Source organism: Labeo rohita, chromosome 5 (assembly GCF_022985175.1).
Source record: "Labeo rohita strain BAU-BD-2019 chromosome 5, IGBB_LRoh.1.0, whole genome shotgun sequence".
In the NCBI taxonomy this organism is placed as follows: domain Eukaryota; kingdom Metazoa; phylum Chordata; class Actinopteri; order Cypriniformes; family Cyprinidae; genus Labeo; species Labeo rohita.
The window spans coordinates 41220565-41235068 of NC_066873.1; the positions used below are offsets into that span (position 1 = coordinate 41220565).

Consider the following 14504-nt stretch of genomic DNA (forward strand, 5'->3'; position numbering starts at 1 on the left):
ATTTTTAATTAAAGTATATTAGAGACTTTTCATTAAGACCCTAAAGAATCGTATCAACTTGTGGAAAATGGGCATCCGATGGCCCCATTAAAAAAAAAAAAATGTAACCAGCATTGTCAAATAAACATAAAACCAGGCAGGAAAAAGATAAAAGTGACTGAATGCATTTTTCTCATGACTCTAAAAGATTATGCTTGGTGCTGGTATTAAATTTCCCTCTACGTGGAAGTAAGCATGAGAGATTTCCAGTTCATTATTTGCTATAGGGAAATATTGAGAAGAATAACAACTTGCAGTAAAAGATAAATCTGTCTGCACTACAAACCAGCCTGTTCATAATTAAGATAATACATTGAAAACAACATGGTAAGACACACAAATTCACAATATCAGGCAGCAAAACGAGCTGTGTTGTATAGCTACAAATTGCTGGATGTGGATGAAACAGGAAGCCACACCCATAAAATTTACAAATGGCCACACCCACTTTTACTGGAAGAAAACGGTGGGGAAATTTATTTACAAAATTCCTCACAGGGAGTGTCATGGCAGATGCCCAAATCCACTAAAATTTTTTAAAATGTTTTTGTGTCGTGGAATGTTTAAGAGTTTTAATGCGAGACTGTACTTGTTTAGACTTCAGATATGCATTTAGTAATGATAACGTCTATTTGAAAATTTGCTTTAATGTTTTCGGGGATGTGAGCTTCAGGGCATCAACAGCCGTTCAGTACTCATAAAACTGCCAAGAGCCAAAAGACTTAAAATAGACTAAATAAAAATAAAAAAAGACTAAAATAGGGTTGTAAACAAGGAGGTTATTTTTACTTTCAACAACACCTTTTAAAACCCAGTCAACAAATGGAAATCACCCTTAATAGATGAACTGAAAGAATTAGAAAACTTAAAGGGGTCATCGGATGCAAAGTTCACTTTTTCATGTTGTTTGAACATTAATGTGTGTTGGCAGTGTATGTACAAATCCAATCAATTTTTTGTGGCATCACACCGACAGAGGCCGCTCCCACGATAGTTGATTGACATGAGTGTCTTACCTCAGATCAGTTGTAACAGTCCAACCTCTTTTTTAATGCCAGAGCAATTATGTAAATTAGACAAGAATATCTCCATACATAGTGGTCGTCATTTACTCCCGACATCTGAGCCGCTGAAGATGCGGTGGATTACGTTTGTTTGTGAATGGAATGCGCCTCCCGATCTACATAAATACGTCTATGTTCGCGCAAATCATTCGTGATCCAACTTCACCAACAGCAGAAGGGAGTATAAGGGGTTTTTTTATGAATCTCTGCAATCACCTTTCCTAATAACGTGCTAGTTAGCAAGTTTAGTGGCTAAACGCGGCTAAATGCGTCTAAAGTAAACAGGCCCGTCACTCCACAGAGAGAAGAGAGGGGTGGGGCGAGCAGAGCTCATTAACATTTAAAGCAGCCTTGATCAGAACAGGATGATTTTTGCAGAGCTGATTTTGGCAAGGTAAAAAGGGTGTTGTTTTACACAACCATTGAGAATTTTTAACCAAAGTATATTATAGACTTTTCATTAAGACCCTAAAGAATCATATCAACTTGTGTTAAATGGGCATCCGATGACCCCTTTAAGGAAATGATAAGAATCTGTGAGCGGAATAAGGAAGGAATCTGAATACGTTTTTATGAGAGTTTTTATGAGTGAGTCAGCAGTAAAGACTTTTATATTAAAATAGACTAAAACAGGGTTGTAAACAAGAAAGACCCAGTCAACAAATGGAAATCACCCTTAATAGATGAAGGAATAATACGACAAAGATAACGCTTCCTGAATGGACATTCAAATCTTTTATTGTGAATATGAGATTGAGCTGAAGAATATCGCAAGGCTACTTGTGTGATATTGGTCATATATATATATATGTGTGTGTATATATAGTGCAAATAAAAGATGTTAATATGCATATATCTTAATACTCAGCAGCAACAACATTCTGTTGCTTGTCCTGAAACGACCGCTGTGTGAACTTTGCTGTTAATGCATCATTTGATGTTGTAATTTGTACGTGCATATACTTGTGGTATTTTCAAAGGAATGTATGGCATTATTGAAATGACTCTGAAGTCTGAAGATGGTTAATTAAGGAAAAGAAAGAGAGTTCTGCTTCATGCTGATGGAATGGTCGAAATGCAGAGTAACGTTACTGCAGTTCCGGAGTAACACGTGTGAACTGATACTACACACACATCAGAGCAGGTTTTATGAATGTAACAATTGTTCTAGAAACTGAAAGAATTAGAAAAATTAAGGAAATGATACAAATCTGTGGAAGGAATAAGGAAGGAGAGAGGAATCTAAATAAGCTTTAAAGTGAATGAGTGAAATCATTCAGATTAAACGCGAACTATTGCATGACAATACTACAATGGGGTGAGTCCGGGAATTACATGTGAATAAGTCAGTTTGATCGGTTTAGTCAAAGGAGCACACAGGAAGGAAACTGATGTAATCATGAGTTTTCAGAGCTGTGCTGTGTTGCATAAGGTTTCATAATTTGTCATGTCATTGTTTTTTACACTTGTAAAACCACTGAGAATAAGGTACAACCACAGCCTGGGTTTCAGGTGTAGCTTAAAGGCTGAAATCATCCGTGAAAGGTGTGTGTGAGAATTTTTGTCATGCTTTCTTTCATCACTGTCTCTCGCTTTCTCCCACACACACACTGTAAAAGATTTTCGTAATAGACTGTAAACTGTAAATACGGTAAAAATGTTGCAGTAAAAGACTTTTAATTGTTTAATGGTACGTTACCTTACAATAAATGGTCAATTAATAAATAGAATGGAACATTTCATGTAATTTTACAGAAAAATACTGTTAAAATCATGTTATTATTTATTTGTTTAGTTTTTATTTATTTATTGGAAGTGAAAAAGAACAACTCATTTTTAAATTTCCAGTACCCCGTGTGGTTTTTCATTTAAATATTATGTTCCTTCTTATTTTTGTCTTACCAGTTATACACATTGGGGATTTATGTTCTAATAGCATCTTATGCTGTTAAAGTAATGTTTTATTGATCCTTCAACACTAGCACTCTCTATTCTATCTCTCTTCTATCTACTTTTCTTTTTATTTATTAAATAAAAAACTTGACCCTCTAACACTAGCACTCTGTATTTTATTTATTATTCTACCTAATTTTCTTTTGATTTATTAAATAAAAAATCTGATCCTCTAACATTAGCACTCTCTATTCTATTTCTATTTTACTTCTTTTTTTATTAATTAAATTACAAAAAAGCTTGAATCTCAAATACTAGCACTCTTTATTCTATTTCTATTCTACCTACTTTACTTATTTATAAAAAAAATACCCTCTTACACTACCATTCTCTATTCTATTTCTAATCTATTTACTTGTTTTCAGTTTGTTTATTTGTTAATAACTTGACCTTCTAACACTAGCACTCTCTATTCTATTTCAATTGTGCCTATTTTTCTTTTTATTTATTAAATAAAAAAGCCTCTAACACTAGCACTCTCTGTTCTATTTCTATTCTATATACTTGTTTTCTTTTTATTCATTAAATAAAAAACTTGACCCTCTAACAGCAGCACTATCTATTTTATTTCTTACTTGTTTTCTTTTTATTTATTAAATAAAAAACATGATACTCTAACACTAGCACTCTCTATTTCTATTCTACATACTTGTTTTCTTTTTATTTATTAAATAAAAAACTTGACCCTCTGACATTAGCACTCTCTATTTATATTCTATATACTTGTTTTCTTTTTATTTATTAAATAAAAAAACTTGACCCTCTGACATTAGCACTCTCTATTCTATTTCTTACTTGTTTTCTTTTTATTTATTAAATAAAAAACTTGACCCTCTAACAGTAGCACTCTCTATTCTATTTCTATTCTACTTTTCTTTTTATTTATTAAATAAAAATCTTGATCCTCTAACACTAGCTATTCTATTTCTACTCTATTCTAGCTATTCTACTCTCTATTCTATTTCAATTCTACCTATTTTTCTTTTTATTTATTAAATAAAAACTCGACCCTCTAACACTAGCACTCTCTATTCTATTTCAATTCTACCTATTTTTCTTTTTATTTATTAAATAAAAACTCAACCCTCTAACACTAGCACTCTCTATTCTATTTCTATTCTACTTTTCTTTTTATTTATTAAATAAAAACTCGACCCTCTAACACTAGCTCTCTCTATTCTGTTTCTATTCTATATTAATTTATTTTCTTTTTCTTTTTATTTATTTAAAACAAACTCGACCCTCTAACACTAGCTCTCTCTATTCTGTTTCTATTCTATACACTTGTTTTCTTTTTATTTAAAACAAACTCGACCCTCTAACACTAGCACTCTCTGTTCTGTTTCTATTCTATATTAATTTGTTTTCTTTTTCTTTTTATTTATTTAAAACAAACTTGACCCTCTAACACTAGCTCTCTCTATTCTGTTTCTATTCTATACACTTGTTTTCTTTTTATTTAAAACAAACTCGACCCTCTAACACTAGCACTCTCTATTCTGTTTCTATTCTATATTAATTTGTTTTCTTTTTCTTTTTATTTATTTAAAACAAACTCGACCCTCTAACACTAGCACTCTCTATTCTGTTTCTATTCTATATTAATTTGTTTTCTTTTTATTTATTTAAAACAAACTTGACTCTTTATCACTAGCACCTATTATTCGATTTCTATTCTATATTAATTTGTTTCCTTTTTTCTTTTTATTTATTTAAAACAAACTTGACCCTCTAACACTATCTCTCTCTATTCTATTTCTATTCTATATACTTGTTTTCTTTTTATTTAAAACAAACTCAACCCTCTAACACTTTCTATTCTATATACGTGTTTTATTTTTCTTTATTAAATAAAAAAGCTTGACCCTCTAAAACTAGCACTCTCTATTTCTATTTTGTCTACTTGCTTCTGTCTTCCTTTTTTGTAAGTTGCTTTGAATACGAGCCTCTACTAAATGATTAAATGTAAATTTTAAATGATATCATGATGGTGTTAGTATTTGTGTGAATGACTGTGCACCTATATATTAATATTTCCTTCCTCCAAGGTACTTGTGATGAGTTTTGTCTCATCAGGTGAAAATCTCACTGTAAATTTATGTTCAGTAAAACCCTAAAATGTTGCTACTGTATTTTTTGCAGTAAGTAAGTTCTAGCAACCACTGCTGCCAGTTTTTTTTTTTCTTGCCATAGATTTTACAGATTTGTTCTTTGTTTTGTTTTGTTTTAGAGTGCAGAGGTTTGCTTAGCTGCTTGTGTAAAATTCACCTCCACACTGACACAGCTGCCAGCGTGTTCTGGAATGGTTGCTAAGATGTTCTAGGTGGTTGCTGGGTTGTTCTGGGATGGTTAATAGGTGGCAGCTTGGATTTTCTTATTCATTCAGAACTACCATGTCTGTTCTTGTGAAGTATGATTTTTCATCTAATTACACACACGACATCTCACGTGAGAATCTCCTCCATCATATGGAGGCAGGGCGGAATAAACCGGTTTGGCAGATGCAGATCCTGCCGGGATGTTTCCCTGGGCTGGTCTGAACCAGCAGGGTTTATACAAGGCTGAATGTGTCTGCATGGGCATGTCTGAACCCCTACCAATCTGAGTTTGTGTGCTAAACGTATACAGAAAAGACAGAAAGATAAAATGACATCCAGGAGTGGGTGGCAAAGAGGAAACCTCCTTACCTCATACACCCATAACACTCTCATTGATTACAGATATGTAATGTAACAGATAACAGATCTGCTCACTGATCCGTCAGGATCGTTGCTATGGAACTCTAACAACACAACAAAGATTATAATATAACAGTGTCACAGTGGATCACTTTGATGAGGTCAAAAGATTTTTATTCATCACACTCATCAAATGGAACCAAAAACAGGTGAATAAAAAATAATGATGCCACAGGAAAAAAAAAAAAAAAAAAAAAAAAAAAAAAAACTATATTGTGATGTTATGTGATGCCATTTCCTGTATGATATAATGGATTTGTGTCACACAGTGGCTCCCATGTTACATCACATTGACTGTGACAATTTATTATATTATTGATTTAATTATTTATAATATTATTCACAATGTGTATTTGTTATTTTAATAATAATATGAAGAAGATTAATGGTTATTATTAAAAAAAGAAAAAGAAGAAAATGTATAGTCTTTACCAACTAAACAAATCATAATTCATATGATACATTTGAATTTTCAAACAGCCATCATGTTCACCACTTATGATATATTTTTTGAAAACATTAATAGATCCATACAGTTAAAAATGATCAGTCAGTCTTTTTCACTTTTCAGAACGAGTCCTTTTTTTATGAAAATATAATGTACAGAGTTTTTGACCGTTGAACAACAAAAAAGTTGAATTACAATACAACTCACAAAGTCGAATAACCCAGAACCTGATCTATACGTAATTGTTTCTTAAACCTTGTGTTTTCAGAACGGTGGAAACAGATCGTACGAGAAGATCACGTTTTACACATAAAAAAAGACGTTTACCTTGAGCTTGTTGCACATTTACACAGTCTTTAAAATCACACCTATCATATCTCGTCCTGATCCTAAAAAAAAACAGTCTGGAACCTAGAAGAGAGAACACTCCGGGAGCTGTCGATAACAATGATTTCCAGATGTGTGTTGGCTAAATATAGGGTGACTGTGATCCTGTTTTAGTTTCATCAGAAGAATGAATTATATGTAGGAAGTTTTCCAGTAAAGTGTAGCAAGAGATACTTTGTTGCTCATACCTGCAAGGAATCTCACCTGCATCATCTCCTCCCCTCTGTTGCAAAAGCATTCTTACTAAATCATACCTATCATAAATGGGCCATGGCAGTAAAACAGGCTCATATAAACTATTATAGAAACAGTTTTTTATGAAAAAAGTGATTGTATTGTGATAATCAGTGGAGTGTTTGCCTCCTACAAGCATATTAGAAAAAATCATTTTCAAAAAATCAAGTATGTCAGTAGATTGGTATATTAAATTTTGACATGATAAAATGTTTTTCATTAACACTTGTAAATGTAACAAAATATATTTAAAACAGGACAAATTTTTGGCAAAGCAATGTAAGTTTATTTTTATAGCACATATCACACGCAGGGATAATTCAAAGTGCTTTAAACATACATACATACATACATAAATACCAATACAAATAAAAAAATAAAATAAATTAAGGTTCTACATTAAAGTGAATATGAGGGACATAAAACGAAAACAGGAGAATTTTTTAAAAAGCCATAATTAAACTTATTTGTTAATTTTTAAAACAAACAAACAAACGAACAATATACTGTATATAGACACTACCAGTCAAAAGCTTTTGAACAGTATGGTTTTTAATATTTTTTTAAAGAAGTGTCTTCTGCACACCAAGCCTGCATTTATTTGATCTAAAGTAAAGTATAATTCTGAAAGATTTTAAATAGTTAAAATAATTGTTTTCTATTTGAATATATTTTAAAATGTAATTTATTCCTGTGATCAAAGCTACATTTTCAGCATCATTACTCCAGTCTTTAGTGTCACATGATCCTTCAGAAATCATTCTAATATGCTGATCTCCTGTCCAAGAAACATTTTTAATATTATTATTATTATTATAAATATTTAAAAAACTTAATAAGGATTCTTTGATGAATAGAAAGATCCAAAGATCTGCATTTATCTGAAATAAAAAGCTTTTGTAACATTATACACTATGCCATTCAAAAGCTTGGAGTCAGTATAATTTTATTTTATTTTATTATTATTATTTTTAAATTATAGAAATGAATACTTTTATTTAGCAAAGATGCTTTAAATTGATCAAAAATGATGATCAAGACATTTATAATGTTTCCTTAAAGAAAACTGAAAAAATTCTACTAATTCTTACTGTTTTTGCCGTACTTTGGATCAAATAAATGCAGGCTTGGTCAGCAGAAGAGACTTCTTTAAAAAAAAAAACATTAAAAATCTCACTGTTGAAAAACATTTGACTGGTAGTGTATAAGTAGTTAAACAACATGAAATATGTTAACAGTTTTTTTGTGATCAAATCTTAGGGTATGTGTCATAAGAATGTTACTTTAAAAATCACCTTTCCAGATGCAAAAGCCCTACATTTCATTGAAAAACACACACATCATTTTATATAGTGAATCCATTTAAATGTTACAGAAAAGTGAACTATCCCTGTGCAACCCTCAGTGTGTTTTCCTGAACTCTCTCTCCTAGATCAACACTTTCTGTATTTCCTGTGTTGTCACAGCTCTGGCCAAATGCTCACTTCCTCCGCCTGCCTCTCTCTCCTTCAGGCTGGCCAGAAGAGGAGAGGAAATAATGTTACATCACTCAAGTGTTGTTTAATAGAGGCCTTTCCCAAATGCTTCATCACTTTCACATGTCGCAGTAATGGCCATCCAGCCAAGACCGGTTTGATTTGAGGATGAAGAGGTCAGGATACCACAATGACAAAGCACTTCCTGACAGTTGCGATGTTTTTCAAGAGTAATAGATTTTGCCGGTCAGGCTGTGAAAACATGACAACTCAATGAATGTCTGGAAATTTATGTTCTTTTTTTTTTTTTTTTTTTTTTTTTTTTTTTCCCATATGACCAGCGGACTTTGTTATCATTTAAATATGAAACGTGCAGCATATTATATATATATATTCAATGTAGTCTTAATCATTAGAACTGTAATTTATGTGGAAATTTAAAAAAAGCGGGCATGGCTATTTGTAAATATATGTCTGGCTTCCGGTTTCATTAGCTTCAAGCTATTTTTAGCTGTACAAAACACCTCGTTTTGCTGCTTGATATTGCAAACTGGTGTGTCTTACCATATTATTTTTATGTATTATCTTAATAATGAACACACTGGTTAGCAGTGCTAACAGTTTTACCGTTTACTGTTATTCTTGTCGTTCTCAATTAACCGGAACTTTCGCACATTCACAGACAACAGCTTACTTTAAAAAAAAAAAAAAAAAAAAAAAAAAAGTTAAAGTTATTCAAACCTAAATAAGGTTGCATTAAAGGATGAAAAACTGCTTTAACAGTGAAAAAATGTCTTATTGACATTGGAGGCTTGTTGACACTTCCCAAGCTATTCTGTGTGCTTCCACTGCCTGCCAGTAAGCCATGTTGGGTCTTGCATCACCCCTGACTAAATGCAAAAATTCTGGAGAGATCTTTTCAGGAATGTGTCGAAACAGCTGCTGCCCTCAAGAGGCATCACAGCTGTCAGAGAGACCGAAACATGAGTCTGTGCTGCTCTCTGATGGACGAAATGAGCAACTACAGCGGTAACTGGCTGAAATAAACTATTTGTAGGCATTTAGAATAAAACAGTAAATAAAAACATAAAAATATTAAATCAAATAGTAACATGAATATATATATATATATATATAACTTGATGTTTGAGAAATCAGGCACTTAAAAAAATTAAAATCAAATAATAACATGAATAAATTAAATATATATATATATACACACACACACACACACACATGTGTGAGTGTGTGTGTGTGTGTGTACTTGTTTTTGCTACATTGTGAGGACCAAATGTCCCCACAAGGATAGTAAAACCTGAAATTTTTGACATTGTGGGGACCGGCTTGTGGTCCCCATGGGTACAAAAGCTTATAAATCATACAGAATGAGTTTTTTGAGAAAGTAAAAATGCAGAAAGTTTTCTGTAAGGGTTAGGTTTAGGGTAAGGGGATAGAAAATACAGTGTGGACAGTATACAAACCATTGCGCCTATGGAGAGTCCCCACAAAGATAATAAACCAGACTGTGTGTGTGTGTGTGTGTGTGTGTATATATATATATATATATATATATATATAACTTGATGTTTGAGAAATCAGGCATTTGTGATTGGACTTTAGACTCAATATTCGATTTTTACTCCCTGCCCCAGTCTATATATCTTGTGGAATAGTTACTAAAGGAGCAATTTTTGAACAGTTGTGTATCCTTATAAAATTATGATTTGATATAATGATCAGAGGAGGAAAACGAGACAATATGTGACCCTGGACCACATAACCAGTCATGGGTATATTCGCAGCATAGCCAAAAATACATTGTATGGGTCAAAATTATCGAATTTTCTTTTATGCCAAAAATCATGTTCCATGAATATATTTAGTAAATTTCCTACCCGTAAATACATCAAAACTTAATTTTTGATTAGTAATATGCATTGCAAAGAACTTCATTGGGATTTTCTTAATATTTAGATTTTTTTTTACACCCTCAGATTCCAGATTTTCAAATAGTTGTATCTCAGCCATATATTGTCCTATCCTAACAAACAAATTTATTCAGCTTTCAAATGATGTATATATGTCTATGCATGTCATATAAAACATTTGGCTACTGAACCTGCAGAGACTCAGCAGTACAGTTTTGTTTTTTTAAACTGTTTTTTATTATGTTATGTTTTTATTGTGTTTTATTATGTTAGTTAACTGTATTTATTTATTTATTTTTATTTTTACTTAATCAAAATAACCCAACTCCAGTTCGATTGAGATTAATTGGAATACACAATGAAAAAAAAACGTGATTTTTGAAAATAATATAATATAATATAATATAATATAATATAATATAATATAATATAATATGATATAATATAATATAATACAATATAATATAATATAATATAATATAATAATGTGTTTAAATAAAATGTTTATTCTATTTATTTATAAATAATATACATACAGTCAAATAATATTTTTAATATATATTTCTATTCTACGTGTATTTTCTCGGCTGATCATCGTTACATCCTTTGCTCCTTTCTTCGAGCGGCCGGAAGAGGGATGTGATGTAAAAATCACATTGGACCGTTTTTTTTTCTTCTTCTCCTGCAGCAGATCTTCCGATGCATTGTAACAGTGTTGAAGAACATAAACTCTTGAACACAATGCCTCGACATCTGTAATGGCGCGTTGACTTTCGGATGTGATTTCGTTGGGATAAACGATTGTCAGGATCCTGAAAACAGGTATTTAGTCAGTTTAAAGCGAAAGCGAATGAAGTTTCTGAAGACAAACTGAAGTTGTTGATTTTTCTGAACTCTTTGTTGCGATTGAGAAACACTCAGATCAGATGTGTGCTGCTGTTGAACCCGAGGTGATTCAGAAACTTTGTTTTGGCAACTTTGGACGGTTTTCTTAGACAGTAGCGGAGGTTTATCATCTTTCATATACAAGCGATTGTGTAAAAAAGTGTGAATGCTTTGACAATATAATTCTCAGGTGCTTTTTGGTGTTTGAAGGGGTTGTTTCGGTAGAATAGTGAAGTGTTTTGTGGCTGTTATTTCACTGTATTGCCTTGAAGAGTTTGTTTCTTCCTGTTAGAGTTGTTGCTATGTGTTTTGTTTGTTTTATTGACGACCGGTTTTATAAATCAGGCCGCAATTTTACTTTTAAGAACAAGAACTGATTGATGTTATCATGACTACTGCTAAAAACTGTTGAATGTTTTACATTATGGATTTTGCAGGATTGATGTCCGAATCGTGAACGAATCATTTTCGGAGTCGGTTCACTACCCGGTCTAAACGATTCGTTCGCGAATCTGACTAAATCAATCCGAACGGTTATCGAGTCAACCATTCTCATAGGACTCATCGAATCGGAGAACCGTCTGTTTCGATTTCGAATATGTTAATTCGAATTCATTGTGAGTCGGACTCGTTTACTCATTGAACTGAGAAACGAATCACATATGCGATTCATTATTCCGAACTTCTGATAGATTGAATTTAAGTTTGATTCGAGTGTGCTGTTTTACTGATGGGGTGCAAATGAAGTAGTTCTAATACAATTTTACTTCCACACTAAGAATTTGTTTTAACAAATAGCTGTTTATCTAAACATTATGTAAGCATTATATTTTCAGTGACTGGCTTCTAGAACGTGATTACTAATTAGGCAATGTGGTAAAAGAATTGCTAAATTATTATTTTTTTAGCATGTTCTTTGAATCTAACTGTTCAAAAGAACCGATTCACGTAATAAGTACAAGTTTCCATCACTGGTCCATCTGTCAGCCATATTCAAGGTACTTTTATGAGCTGTGTTCATATGATTCAAAACAGTCTGCGCATCTTTTGTCTCATTTTTTTGTGTTTTTAATATTAGTACTTTGCCTGTTAGAGTTGTTGCTATGTGTTTTGTTTGTTTTATTGACGACCAGTTTTATAAATCAGGCTGCAATTTTACTTTTAAGAACCAGAACTGATTGATGTTATCATGACTACTGCTAAAAAATGTTAAATGTTTTAAATTATGGATTTTGCACGACTGATGTCAGAATCGTGAACGAATTGTTTTCGGAGTCGGTTCACTACCCGGTCTAAACGATTCGTTTGCGAATCTGACTAAATCAATCCCAACGGTTATCGAGTCAACCATTTTCATACGACTCATCGAATCGGAGAACCGTCTATTTCAATTTCGAATATGTTAATTCGGATTCATTGTGAGTGAGACTCGTTTACTCATTGAACTGAGAATCGAATCACATGTCCATAATTCCGAACTTCTGATAGATTGAATTTAAGTTTGATTCGAGTGTGCTGTTTTACTGATGTGGTGAAAATGAAGTAGTCCTAATACAATTTTACTTCCACACTAATAATTTGTTTTAACAAACAGTTTTTTATCTAAACATTATATAAGCATTATCTTTTCAGTGACTGGATCCCAGACGGTGATTACTAATTAGGTAATGTCGTAAAAGAATCGCTAAATTATTATTTTTTTAAACATGTTTTTTGAATCTAACTGTTCAAAAGAACCGATTCACGTAATAAGTACAAGTTTCCTTCACTGGTCCATCTGTCAGCCATATAAAAGCTATTTTTTATGAGCTGTGTTCATATGATTCAAAACAGTCTGTGCATCTTTTTTAGTAGCTTTTGAGTAAATAAGTAAACACTGAACAAAATAAAACCATAGAAATATGCATTCAGGAAAGAGACAACTATATAATAATAAAGTTTTTTAAAAATAAATGGACCATTTGTTGTTTGCACATATAAGCTGTGATTTTATACAAGTTATCTAATCTAAACGCTGGTTTCATGTTTTTATTTGTTACTATTTACCATGTTTAATGCTTCGTGAATTGTTTTGTGTATTTTATGATTGTTTAACTTGGTCTTTAAATTGACTTGAAGAAATCAGCTTGCACTGAAGTAAGTGTGACAACTAGCCTCAGTCTCTTTTATAGAAAAAAATACTTAAGCATTAAAGAAAAAGTTCACCCAAAATGAAATTTGCTGAAAATGTACTCACCCTCAGGCCATCCAAAACAAATAAGCATGTTTTGAAATTTTAAAATGTCTTTGTTGAATTTGTTTCTTGCAAACATGCAGCTTTCCACTTCTCAAGATGTTAATTGATGGACTGGAGTGGTGTGGATTACTTGTGGATTATTGTGATGTTTTTATCAGCTGTTTGGACTCTCATTCTGACGGCACCCATTCACTGCAGAGGATCCATTGGTGAGCGAGTGATGTAATGCTACATTTCTCAAAATCTGTTCCCATGAACAAACTCATCTACATCTTGGAAAGCCTTAGAATGAGTGCATTTTTAGCAAATTATGTTTTGGGTGAACTGAGTATATTAGAAAAAATCACCAAAGAAGCACAAAATCTCTTTAAATCATCCTCATTGACTATTGGTTATTAGGAATTAGTGATGGATTGAAAGATCTTTGATTGAAATTTATCATATTCACCTGTTTCATGTGAAACGACAGGTTAGTAATATTCAATCAATCATGAAGCGTTTGTATCTGAGAATCTGAGGTATTTCATCTTGAGTTTAATCTTCGGAAAGCCGGTTATAACAGCGATTTCCTCTGTGCTTTTTATTAAGTGTGCTGTTTTTCTTTGTCCTGTGATGCAAGAAAGTGTTGTATGCCAGAGAAGAGGTCAGATGTTGCCTAACAAATGAAAAATGCCTTGAGCATAAATTCTCATAAATTTTCTCATGCTCGCAGCTCTTGTTTCTGTCTGTGTCTGATTATCAGGCTCTCTGTTCGACGTTTATCTCTTAAAGTTACTGCAGACCGGAACACTTGACAGTATCGGCAACAGTCCGATCGCTGAAGCCATTTCGAGGTCAATGAAGAAATGTTTTCGGGTTATGTCATAACAGGGAATCAGGAGAGGATGTGTTTGTTATGAAGGGAATATGAAATTAAAGGGAGCGGTTGAGTGATATTTAAGTACCACGGAAGATGATGAATTATTTGAAGCATTATACACTAATGCCCAGCATAAAATACTGAACATAGAATGCAACTAAACCTCATTATTTACAATTTAGATCTGACCCAAGTGATTTTATTCAGAAAGGATGCATTCAGTTGATCCAAACTGACAGTTAAGACATTTATAATGTT

General features: G+C 32.4%; 1 protein-coding gene across 1 annotated transcript in view; it reads left to right on the top strand.

The window, feature by feature from the left end:
- The first annotated feature begins 10920 nt into the window (after positions 1 to 10920).
- Positions 10921 to 14504, top strand: part of ddr2l (discoidin domain receptor family, member 2, like) — a 43233-nt gene continuing 39649 nt past the window's right edge. Inside the window, exon 1 of the mRNA XM_051110470.1 lies at positions 10921 to 11088. The gene's annotated coding sequence lies outside the window, so the exon portion shown is untranslated. The remainder of the gene's footprint in view (positions 11089 to 14504) is intronic.